Source organism: Octopus sinensis, unplaced genomic scaffold (genome assembly GCF_006345805.1).
Source record: "Octopus sinensis unplaced genomic scaffold, ASM634580v1 Contig05146, whole genome shotgun sequence".
Lineage (NCBI taxonomy): Eukaryota > Metazoa > Mollusca > Cephalopoda > Octopoda > Octopodidae > Octopus > Octopus sinensis.
In genome coordinates, this window is record NW_021828062.1 from 2,180 (window position 1) to 15,854 (window position 13,675).

The 13,675-nt window shown below is 35.9% G+C and overlaps 1 long non-coding RNA gene across 1 annotated transcript in view; it reads left to right on the forward strand.

Annotated features, from left to right (window-relative positions):
- The first annotated feature begins 347 nt into the window (after positions 1 to 347).
- Positions 348 to 13,675, forward strand: part of LOC118761023 — a 32,640-nt gene continuing 19,312 nt past the window's right edge. The window contains exons 1-2 of the long non-coding RNA XR_004997106.1: positions 348 to 603; positions 6,627 to 6,692. This is a non-coding gene — a long non-coding RNA (uncharacterized LOC118761023). The remainder of the gene's footprint in view (positions 604 to 6,626; positions 6,693 to 13,675) is intronic.

A 13,675-nucleotide genomic window follows, 5' to 3' on the forward strand; every position in this document is an offset into this window, starting at 1 on the left:
TAGCGATGAGATGGATGGAGGGAATATAAACCTGGATAACTTCTCGCAAACTCCATACATGTCGCCTTCCAGTCGGCTCTTGCATCTCCCCGCTTTTGCTCTCACACACCAACCAATTATCATGTAAACAGTTTTTTTTTTTCAAAGGTTTCTGCTGTCAAGTTGAAGTAGATTACTCAATACCTACAAATATCTCTACGTATATCTAGGTTTCTACCTTTCTCTTTGTTTCCTATGGACGACAGTCGATGTCTTATTTTGTTTTACTTTTTTACTATTGTTTTTTTTTTAGCTCTAACGACAGTGTGTGCGTGCATGTGTATGTATGTGTGTGCGTGTGCGTGTGTAGATAGATTGATATGTATTGTTGTTAGGATGTGTGTAATATATACACGTAGCAAAAACAGGAGATAAACAGTAAATTGAGAGGAAGTGTAATGAGAGAGGGTAGGAAAATAAGGCAGGGAAGAGAGAGAGAGAATGATAGATAGATAGAGAGAGAGAGAGAGAAAGAAAGAAAGAAAAAGAGTCGTTTTCCACGTCGTGGCTCCGTGTGTCGGACGTGTGACAGTTGGAGCCACTAAATATTGACATCAACTGCAGGTAAGACACCTACCTATTTTATCTACTCGCCCTCTGTGGTGTGTGTGTGTGTGTGTGTGTGTAATACACACACACACACACACACACACTCATACTCTCTCACACACTGTTATATATATTTGATCCAGTCTTCGATTCCCTTTGGACCTTATTTCTCTTCACTTGTCTCTCACTTTTACACATGCCGACATTCAATCAGTGTAAAATAATATAGTGAAGCCATGCTTTTGGCCAGTGTCAAGACGTAGATTATTACACACTGTTCCAGTTCTTGTTTCTCATGAGTGTGTGTGTGTGTGTGTGTGTGTGTGTGTGTGTCATTGTAGTCTTCGCTTCATGCTCGTTGTTTGTCTCCCTCTCTCTCCCAGTTCTTGTAACTATAGGCCCCTCCTCTCTCTATTCTCTATATTTATCGAGAACACAGTTTGGTATTATTATACTACTAACCATACTCCACTCGGCCTTTTGTTTTTACACACTACAACACACTCTGTCAATATGTAGTGGATGTTATTGAGGAAATGTAGTAAACTATTTATTGTTGCTACTGTTTCACACACATTTGTTTTTTTGTCATTAGTGTGCAATAATTTGCTCTGTTCAATGTTGATGATTAGCGAATGAGAGAGTGTGAGGGATGATGAGAGATACATTGTCATTGCACAACCACCATCGAAATTAGAACACTGACACTTTGATTTAAGACATTTTCCATATTTTATGCCACACTCAGCCTTTTGTGCTTTATTTAATGTTTCCCTTTCTTTCTGAATAGACTGGTTTTCCCTGATCCCTAAACGATGGCTGGAAAAAGGGCGGCTCTTAAACCCCATTTTACTTTCTTTCTCGATTCAATTCTGTAAACAAAAGCAACATTTTAAAACTAAAACATCACATTGCTATGTGTTAGTGTGTACTGTTCTGCTCGACAGGAGACTGAATAAAGATATTTAATGGTTGCAGACTGTGGCCCAGATATAATTAAACGCCGTGCAAATTGGGCATCACTTCATAATTAACACCCACTTCAATCCTTTGTTTTGTTTTTTCTTCTTCTTCTTCTTTTTACCATTATTGATACCCATTACTTCCACAGCCACTACTTCTACAGCTTCCAACCCGTAAAAACTATATTTTATCACTTAAACGTTATTTCCTTGATTTACTTTGCAGACAATTTTCCGTTTTAGAAAATTCCTCTGCATGTCAGACAGAGGACTTTGAAGTTGGCTATGCTAATTATAAAATGGGGGATCGATTTGTAATACTCTTATTATTTGGATTCGGTCACTCATTTTGTGGCCTAAATACAGTTGTTGCTATATTGGACTCTCCCCCCTCCTCCTCCTATTATTGTTGTTGTTGTTGTTTCGTTCTAGCAACTTATAAGTGTGATCCTTCTTTTCCCTTCCTCTTAGGACATACCTTACAAACGTCTTGGTGTTCCACTATCGGGAGAGAGAGAGAGAGAGAGGGGTGGGGGCAATATGATTTTTACGAAGTTATTTACAAGTTGTTAACCTTTGTATTTTCTCATTCTACGAGTGCTTCTTTGAGTGTGGTTTCTATCCTTGATGATGGAAGATGCTGACATACCATAACTGTCATCACGTCACAACTTCTAATATACGAACCCTTCACTTTTCCTCTGTTGTTACATTAACATAGCATTGGTTCATCCTAATCTTTCTCCCATACTCTTCATCTTGTTCACATTTCACTTGGTTTATTACAGCCGAAGATACTGTCAGTGTAACAAGGGTGTTTAACATCCAACCAAATGGTTAATATAACCCAAACAACAGTTTCATCATTATCTCACCCACATTCCCCTTCCCTGCTCTAAACCATATATTAGGTCACTGTAGGCTGACCTTAATTCGATGAAAATTCGACCTCTGGAAGAAATGTCAACAGTTAGATCTATAATTGAGAATGTTATCTCTATCCATTTTACTGTTTTTGTTGATGTGATATGTAAATAGAGCAACTCTGCTGTGTAGACAAGGAATTAGCTTTTAGAAACACTATTACTAAATGCTAACAACAACTGGTTGATGATGTTGATAATGATGTTTTCTCTTCACTCTGTTAATGCTTATGTAAAGAAAAGTCAATTTTTTTTACTGTGTCACTGTAACCAAAATATTTCATTTCATATTAAACATGGATGATATTTTTAGGATATTGTTATTCAAAAAAATATCTTCTGTTATTGTAAAAATTATTTTCCCTGTAATATTAATGTGCTGAAGTTTATGAATTGTTTTCCTCCAACACAAAACTGACAACTGTCTCCAAATATTTCTTAAATATTAGTAAAAATATTTCTTAAAAGTAGTTTAAATTTCAACCATGATACATTCTAGATTTTAGAATCCACATAAAAAGCTGTTAACAGTTTTTGTATAACTTTATTTTCGATTGTAAACTATGTTTAGCTGACTCCCTATAGCCACTAATTGTTCATACACAATGTCATCAGTGACAACTCTCAAGTTTGGCATGGAAAACAAGGCTTTAAATTAAATTGCTAGAATTTGAATATTAGTTTTTCGCGCTGCTCTTCTACTGGAAGCTAATTCTATTTATGTTTACTTTGAGAGTGGTTGAATTGTGTGAATTACATAACTTTACACAGGGAGCAGATAGCTAGGACAGAGAGTAATGTCAGTTTGCCCTTGCAGCCCGTTTCTTCTTTCTCCCTTTCCTTGTTGCTTATGTAATATGTTATTACAGATTAGTTGCTATTGCAAGTATAGACAGTAGTAGTAGTAGTAGTAGTAGCAGCAGCAGCATTATCACACTGATATTACTGATGTGGCTGGCTGCTTTTTCTAATGCTACAATGACATCTGTTTACAGAAGCTATTAAAATAAATTCAATTTTTCTCTTTGGAAACACTATTTTTTCATTGTCTGCCTGCTTAACAAGTTGCTGCTCAAACTCATCCTATGTTCACCAAGTCTTGAGAGATTTATGACCTAACCCAAAGATCAAACTAAAGAATTTCAGTGGTAGTAACAAAGTTTTGTTGTTTGTGATCTCACACTAAACTGACATGGATTTTCCTTGGTGCTTCTTAATCTTGTTTCGAATAATTACTAGCAATCATTAGGGGAACCAGCTCACTAAATAAAAAAACAAAATAGAAATAAAAAAAACAAACATCTATAAAGAACTATTGACAACTCTACACTCCCCCCCACCTCCTGTTACAATGGGAATGAAGTTTCTTTGTAAATAAATTCCACTTCTTTTTCATTAATCTATTAGAATTGTATTTCAGCATTATCTATTTATAGCTATTATCATTAGCTAGTAGTTATTACATCACTAGGCCTGCACAGAGCTAGTAGGGAGAACATACTGGTTATTTCACACATTTACTGGCTTTTTCTTGATTGTCTACTCTCGCTAAAATATACAGTTTTCGAACTTGTACCGAATTTATTCTCTAATTATTGCCACACTGACATAATGTTCAGAGCATCCACTAAATTAAATTTCTTCTTATACTTAACAAAATAAGTATTGACAAAATTAATTTTTAGTTTACGAACAACTCTACTTTCATTTGTGCACTAAAATACACATTGGCATGTATTTGTGTTTTTAGTGTCAATACTAAATTTTGTACTAGCAACTTTTTCGCGCGCTGCTCATGCATAAGCCTCATTTTAGATTTGTTTACAATTTAAGCAGCAGTGACTAGAAGCATGCATTATGTTGATGCCCTATATCTCACATCATCATGTTTGTTTTTCCATGCTTATATAGATTGCAAAGTATTTCTCAAACGTAGCATTTCACTATTTGTTGCAGTCCTTTTTCATCTCCCTAGCAAGTTTAGCCGCATGAGGTCAGCTTTTAGTAACACTTGCCATATCTTCCTTGGTCTTCTTCTTCTTCTGCATTTTCCTACCACTTGGATCGCTTGTCACCTCTTAACTGTGATCTTCCATACACATCGTATCTCCGTACCAGCATAAGTCTTCTCTTTTCCATGCCGTATGTGATTCTTCTTCTACCCGGCTTCACTCTCAACTCATTTCTACCATGTTGTTTATGTATACAAGCATTACATATAAAGCAGAGCTTGATACCCCATTTCTGTTCAACATTCACACATTCTCTACATTCAATGCCTATTTTAAGCTACCATGCAACTTTACACTTCATACACAAGTGTCATGCAATTTGTCCTTCACTTTGAGAGAGTTTACCTTGTTGCCAGTAAAGGTAATAGCTCTCTGAACTTAGTCCACTTCCTTCTTACTCTGGTTATTATGCTTTCAGAACAACTGCCCTGCATACTACTGATTAGGTCATCTGCTAACAGAAGCTGTCAACTACTTCGAGGCAGCCTTCCATGCATTTAAAAGGATTTATTTCATGAGTACTCTTTCTGCTAAATACTCAAGGGCATCTATTACACACAAAGCCTTTCTTCTCTGTCAACCTGATTGTGATCTCACTGCACCCCTTCTACAACCATAGTTTATAATTGATTCACAGTACAAAATTCCCACTTACTTCTCCTTTTCTGCATATTGAGCATGGTCGCCTTCCTGAGGACAAAAGTCCTGTCTTTTTTTGCTATTAACTATAACTTTTGTCTTTGCTAGGTTTATTTCAAAGGACACTTGATGCTAGGATTGGCTTCCATATTTGGAATATCTTCTTTAATTCATTGACAAATTCACTTCCAAGAATTAGGTCATCAGCCTCTGGGATTGCTCACAGCCAGCTAGTGTTCAACTCCTCTATTACATCCTAAAGGACTATATATAATCAAGAGCAGAGGATAAACAGCTGACTTCTGACAGACACCTACCTGCATTCTAATTTATTTAATGAGCTCAATGTTGAATCTCACCTTGCAGATACCATTTCTTTATATAGCTTACACCATACAGATATCAACTTCACCTGATAGTCCCTCTGTTGGGTCTAATTATAGACATATCTCAGTCAGCAAACTCTCATAGTGACATTTCCATGCCCCCCCCTCTTGTCATCAACCAAAGCAGGTGTCGTTTTGTACACCTTTTCCAAACGGCATCTGGATTCATACTCCTGAACTACAATCTGAAATCTGCCCTACCTCTCATCATCTTCTCATTGCACAAGATTGACAGACTTCAACTTGCACTTTCCTTCTTTGCTCTCTAAAACTGATCTCTAACTTTTCTTCTAGCTTTCTCACTTACAATTCCTTTCCTGTCTTTTTAGCATTTATGACTTATAAACTCCTAGCTGTAACTTCTTCTCATCATACCTATTATCTAGTACTATAAACAAATGTCTAACCAAATAATATCCCATTTTCTGTACCCTCCTTCTCAAGACTGTCTTGTATCCTGTGAGTGTCTAGCCTGTATCGTAAGGTTGTTGATTATTAATGTCGGATGAGACATTATTTCTGGTGAACAATTTGTTATTATCTATCCCACATCTTGGTTAGTACGAAGTGTATGTGGTTTGCATGTTTGTCTGGTGGCTTAAAGGGTCAGGTGGCTGGTTTAGATTATTGAAGTTAGTTTCCTAGAACTCCAAGAATCTTGATCCTTCTTCATTCTTGACACAATATCCCAAAGCCTTCATGTATGCTGGAATAGCCATCATACTGTTACCCAACATCCACTGCAGTAATGAGCTTACAAGAGGGCCTCATAAAAATGATTCTTTTACCCATTTGTCAATCCTAGTTGTTGTAGATATACTGCAATAACTTTGTTGTTTTTCTCTTGATAAATTGGCTTAATTATCTTGCTCTTTGTTGTTTTTATTGAATATTCTCACAAGATTTGGATATATGAACCTACACTAAGTCACATTTATAAAGCATCACATTTCTATCTTGTTTGACGATTGAAATAAAAATATATGAGAATACATATTTAATTTGGTAAAGAGTTTGAGTGAAATAAAAGATTTCATGGGATTCTGAATATTTGTGAATCCCATACGTTTTCTGAGATAGTTATTGACATTAATTGGTATTGTTTATCTTTAATAGTTGTTAAATAACTGCCGACCAGGGATTATTATTTGAACAGTTACAGATGAGTGTGAACCAAAAAAGGTAGCTAGAATTATTGTTTCACTCTTTATTTCTGAAATTTAAATTTGAAGAAGAAATAGACCCACCATACTAGCAAGAATAGAGATGAGGATATGTCTCTAAGTGGACTTTTTTTTCCAGACAATTATTTTTGTTTAGACTCAAATCACACCTGGTTGAGCAGCTATATCCAGAACTGTGCTGTTCAGTATTTTTCAAGAGGGTTAAAGTGTGATTTGAGGAACAGTTGATTGTTCTTTCTAGCTGACCAAGTCACTGCATAAAAGTTCTTCCTTGTCATATTTCGAAAGTAATTGTTTGTTTGATAGGGTTGGCCACATGTCTACGTTCATTTCTGCTTGAGTTTTTTGTAATACTTTCAATAAATTAGATGTTAAATTTGTTGCCGTTTATCAAACAAACTTATTTTGTAACATACAAGCAATATAGGTTCATGCTGTTGATCTTTTGCTTTATTTTCATTACTGTTGGACATGGTCATTGTGCATTTCTAATGGCGCATGTTCTTTATAATTATGGAGCTTATTGTAAAGATAGTCTAATTAGTTTAAATTTTTAATCCACATTATTAAATTCTTAATGTAGTGTTTTATTTTCTACATATATTAACATTTTCAGCTGAATTTCTTTCTCATTTATTAAATAAAAACACAGTCTTTTGAACTTTGTGACAACACTAGATGTTGTGGTCTGTTCTATATGGACAGTAGTGTCATAATATGGTTCAATGAAATAAAGGATTCAGTACAGTATCCAGTAGTAGTAGTGATGGTTGTGATAGCAGTAGTACTAGTGGTGGTGATGGTGGTGGTAGTAGTAGTAGTTATAGTAGTAGTGCTGGTGGTGGTGATGGGAGTGATAGTTGTGGTGGTGGTGGCTTTAGATGTTGCTGTGTTGAACATCGACTTAAGATTGTGTAGACATTTAGTAATGTATATCATGTGTAAAAGAGAGCAAGAGTTTCTTGTTCTTATAATTTTTAAGTGACTTTTTAAAATTCAAAGTCACTAATCTGTTGTATTTAGCATTGGTTTCTTGAATTTCTCTTTCATCATTTAAATTGAACTGACAAATAACCAGTATTTAGAACTTCACATGTATTCTTGTATATCCAAAGGGAAAACTGAGGAGGACTTGCATCATATAGTCTGAGTTTCATTTGGTTGGAATCTACTCTTGTGTAGGTAACAGAGTACATAAGAAGGTAAAACAAAACAAGAGAGTTTGCTTATATAGCCAGTATGCTCCGCTGGATGTGTAATGTCAGTGTTCATACTCGACAGAGTGTAAGTACCTTGAGAGAAAAGCTGGACCTAAGAAGCATCAGTTGTGGTGTGTAAGAGAGACGTTTGCGCTGGTATGGTCATGTGGTGAGAATGGATGAAGATAGTTGTGTAAAAAAGTGCCACACCCTAGCGGTTGAGGGAACCTGTGGAAGAGGCAGACCCAGGAAAACCTGGGACGAGGTGGTGAAGCACGACCTTCGAACTTTAGGTCTCACCGAGGAAATGACTAGAGACCGAGACATTTGGAAGTATGCTGTGCGTGAGAAGACCCGGCAGGACAAGTGAGACCATAACCTGTGGCCTCTACATGGGATGTAGCCAGTTCACTTATGCATACTTTTCTTTCTTGGGACACAAAACTCTACTTGTGAAGACCTGTTGAGGCAAGTGAAAATCAAAATCAAAATCGATCAACACCAATGGAAATTGCAGCTGTGATACCAGTGCCGATGCTACGTAAAAGAACCATCTGAACGTGGCCGTTGCCAGTGCCGCCCCGATTGGCCTCGTGCCGGTGGCATGTAAAAAAACACCATCCGATCGTGGCTGTTGCCAGCCTCGCCTGGCACCTGTGCCGGTGGCACGTAAAAAGCACCCACTACACTCATGGAGTGGTTGGCGTTAGGAAGGGCATCCAGCTGTAGAAACACTGCCAGATCAGACTGGGCCTGGTGCAGCCTTCTGGCTTCCCAGACCCCAGTTGAACTGTCCAACCCATGCTAGCATGGAAAGCGGACACTAAACGATGATGATGATGATCATCATCATCTTATGTCATTTTAATTAGCAATGAATAAATGTAAGTTTATAAGGAAAATCTTTCAATCTAATTAAGTCTTCAGAGATTGCATAAACCATATAAATAATCTTTAGCATTATACTGAGCAGACAGCAGCATTGTTCTATCAACTACTATATATGGATATTTTTCCTGGAGTTATTATGAGTCATAGTTCATAATAATTCAGTTTATGCTCCTTTTAATCCATTGAACCATTTTGTTCCACTCATTTGGCATCCTGTTACTAATGGACACACTCTAGTCTTCCCTAGCCCACAGACAGGCTATCTCTTCCCTCCGTCTTTTCTATTACTCCTTGGAGTTGCCTAGTCTCATATCTCCACCATTTTCGCATCCCTGACTCGCTCATCTCTCTACTCCTTATTCCCTTCCATGCACTAACCATTACGCCCTATCCTTCCTCCTAGGAACATTGATTCTCTAGTATCGCCTTTCTAATATTTTTCCTGCAGGTGTTTTGCAAAAGTTAAATGGAACAATCAGTTTCATCAGTCTCAGAGGCCTGCATGGGGCATGGACGCTTCTCCTTCCCCCAGATGCAGCAAGTAAAAACAAAAAATCCTGGTTTTCCTTGTCTTTAGCTCATCAAATCTTTAAATCTCAGGAGCAATAATACTTTGACCTTGAAAATTGATAAAGTGAAGAAATGTTTTTTTTTTTAAATTAAGAGAAATTTGAAGCCTCATCCAACTTGAATGTTTTCTTGTTAACAGATTTATCAGTGAAAATATCAGATATACTTGTGATATTTGTTTTGTAGATGACAATTTTTTTAATTACATAATCATTATTATTTTAACTTACATTTTTCCACACTTGCATGAATTAGAGAAAAGTTAGAGGAAAATTGGGGCATATGGCTCTTTCAGTCACCTGTTTCCAAATAAAATAAATATTTCCTGCTGTCCTTTGAATAGTGAACAGTTCAGTGGTTGGACATGCTTTTGCAGAGTATTTTGCAGAGTATTGTAAAGAAATGATACTGTTAACCATTCCTCCATCCATCAATCTGAACAAACACATACACACTCATGATGGGCTGTTTCTTGTTTCTGTTTACCAAATTTCATGCACAAGGCATTGATAAACCCATGGCTGTTGTAGAAGACACCTTACACCCACTTCACAAAATCTTGAGTCAGAATCTATTTGGTTCAGTTTATTACAATTTGTACTCCGTTGGTTTTCTGGTAACAGATTTAATTTTTTTAGTTTGATATACTGATTGAGATAATTTAAGTTTTTTCTTAAATATTGTTTTGATATTTATTTTTAGATATAAGGTGGTGAGCTGGCAAAATTGTTAGCACACTGAGCAAACTGCTTAGCAGCATTTTGTCTGTTTCGAAGTCCTGAGTTCAAATTCCGCTGAGGTTGATTTGTCTTTCATCCTTTCGGGGTTGATAAAATAAGTACCAGTTGAGCACTGGAGTCAATGTAATTGACTTACCTGTCCTCCAAAATTGCCAGCCTTGTACCCAGATTTGAAATCAAATTTATTTGATTTCAAATAACTCCATCATCATCATCATCATCATCATCATCTTCTCCACTTTTCCATGCTTGCATGGGTTGGGCAGAGTTTATTGAGGCAGATTTTTTTTTTATAGTTAGATGCTCTTCCTGTCACCAACCCATACCTCTTTCTAAGCAAGGTAATATCTCCTCATGGCCAGACATATATTTCCACAGAATATTGGAAATGAATGGCATTCATTTACAACAAACATATGATGCCAAGATATGGAGACACGCACGCACGCACGCGCGCGCTGGGCATTTTTCAGTTTCCATCTACCAAAACATACATATTCTTAATAGAAATTTGAATCTCATTACTTTCATTAATCCAAATGTTTAAAATTGAAAATTATTTCTACAGTTTGTAATATTGTCTTTGAAAACAATAATTTCTTCAGTTGAGTACCTTTTGTTGACCCTTGCACAAATCGAGAGGCAGACTTGATCTCAGAGGTGAGAACCTGCAGGAACATAACTGTAAGCTGCCTTATTATTTCTGTCACTTCAACACTCTGCTGCTGTTGATGATTTGTAACATAGGCACAATATTGCATATGAGAGGGAGGCAGGGATATATTGAATGGTTGAATTAACATGTTCAGACTTTGAAAATAAAGGTAGATGATGTGAGGCATTTAGTCAGAGATTTTTTGTCACTTCACCCCTTTGATGCTACTAGTTTCTGAGTTAGGCACAAGAATGAGAATCTATTCCATTGACCCCAGTACTTGACTGGAACTTTATTTTATTGATTCTGGAGGTATGAAAGACAAACTTGACCTAGAAAGAGCTGCAATAATCACCATAAAGCATTCTATCTGACACTCTAATCAGTCTGATAATCTACCACTCGAATAATAACTGCAATAAAAAAATAAAAGAAATTTTTTTTTTAATTTTCTGCTATAGGTTCAAGGCCTGAAATTTGGTGGCAAGGGACTAGTTGATTACATCAACACTTGTACTCAATTGGTCCTTTATCTTGTCCACCCCAAAAAGACGAAAGGCAAAATCGACCTTTGTGCTATTTGAAGTCAGAATGTAAAGTTGGAAGAAATACCACTAAGCATTTTTTCTGGTATACTAACGATCCTGCCAGCTCTTAATAATAATAATCCTTTCTACTATGGGCAGAAGGCCTGAAATTTTGGGGGTAGGGTTAAGTTGATTACATCGAACCCCAGTAATCAACTGGCACTTGATTTATTGACCCCGAAAAGATGAATAGCAAAGTCAACCTCGGTGGAATTTGAACTCAGAACATCAAGGCAGACAAAATACTGCTAACCATTTCATCCAGTGTGCTAATGATTCTGCCAGCTTGCCATCTTAGTAATAATAATTATAAAAAAAAAGAATAATAATACTTTCTGATTTTGGTACGAGGCTAGCCATTTTGAGAGGAAGAGGTAAGTTGATCACCTCAATCTTAGTACAACATTGGCATAATGTGACACATTTTGTGGGAGGGAGCAAACTGTCTCCAGTATTTGGCTGCTATCTACTGACTCTGCAAGGAGGAAAAATTAAGTGAAGCCATGCAGGATTTGATCTCAGAACAACTAAATATTTCTGCTTAGGTGCAGGTATGGCTGTGCGGTAAGAAGTTTTCTTCTCAATCACATGATTCCAAGTTCAGTCCCACTGTGTGACACCTTGGGCAAGTGTCTTCTACTATATAGCCTCAGGCCGACCAAAGCCTTGTTAGTAGATGTGGTAGATGGAAACTGAAAGAAACCCAGTGTATGTGTGTGTGTCTTTGTGTCTGTGTTTGTCGTCCTCCACCACTGCTTGACAACCGGTGTTACTATGTTTATGTCTCAGTAACTTAGCAATTTGACAAAAAGAGAATGATAGATTAAGTACCAGGCTTAAAAAAAGAAAGAAAAAAGTAATGGTGTTGATTCATTCAATTAAGAATCCTTGAAGGTGATGCCCCAGCATGGCCACAGTCTTATAACTGAAACAAGAAAAAGATAAAATGTGAAATATAAGAGAGGGAGGAGTGGTGGCATTGGAAACTGTTGATATGTAAGCAAGGAAAAGAGCCAAGCTTTTGTTTTTGTTTTCATGTTGGTCAATAACTCCCTACTGGATCATAGTCACTGAATAGATGCACACGTGCATGCATGCACCCACCACATAGACTCTGATAGTTTGTGATAACTCCTCCCTTAGAGCAGTGTCACCTTAGAAATAGAATGTGTTATCCTCTTTTAACTTGCTTTGTCTCTGCTAAAATGTTTCTGTTCACTTTTTATTATATTTTTTATTCTTTTATACTTTTTGTTTTATTTTTATTCTATATATATATTACAAATTTGTTGAAGTAAATATAGAGAAACTGCAGAATAAAGTTGACATTAATTGCTTAGTTGTTTCTGAAATAAAAACACTTTTGTTTTTAAGTGCAACATTTAATAGCGAATCTCCTTTTATTAGAATTTTATATCCTAACAAAACTTCTTGTGTTTGATTCATTTTAAATGTCCCTTGTTTAAATATGTTATTATTTAAAACATTTTAGTGTCAGTTAGAAATATACTCATTTAACAATTTTCAATGTTTAGCAAAAACAATGTGCCAAAATATAAAATTTTCATTGTGTAACGAGACTTTAGTCTGATTACATAGTTATGGAATCTTGTTTAAATGAAATAATTTGAAGTAAACAGTTGTGACTAATAAAAATGACTACAAAAGATAACTTTCTTTCAGACACAATATCAAATGTTGTCATACATTAAGGTGATATTTAGTGTTTAAGGTTGTTTATTTTACTGCACTGGGTTGAAGGTAATCTGTTGTGTAAATAATTACTACATAATAGTTGCCTAATGAACTTTAGTCAATTGATGGTTCTTTCAAACTATTTTAATGATTTGTTTGAGTGATCTTTGTGTCTGTTTGAAGGTATTGAATCATTACTCGACTGTATTGATAGCACGCCCTCCAATGCTTTGGAATAAAACTAATTGTTATATATTTACTGTATACCATAGTTGGTTATTTCTTTAATTCTTGCTCAGTAAAATATTGGGGAAACTATAATACTGAAATTTTTGGTAACTTACCCTGCTGCTCCTACATGTTGTCTGTTCTCATGTAGGAAATGATTAGTGCAAAACACTTGGCATGCACAGTGAAATTGAATGTACTAAGTGTGTGTGTGTGTGTTCTTCCTTAGGTATAATTGCTTCAAAAGCAAGCATATACATATTGATATTATGTATACTTTTAAATACTGTTAAAATTTTGCAAACATGCAGTAATACTTGTAGTTGTCTTTTTAAAGAAGTTTGTGAGTGCATTTACCAATACTGTTAAATATTTCACACTATTTTGGATAATTATAAAAATAAATTTCATTTACA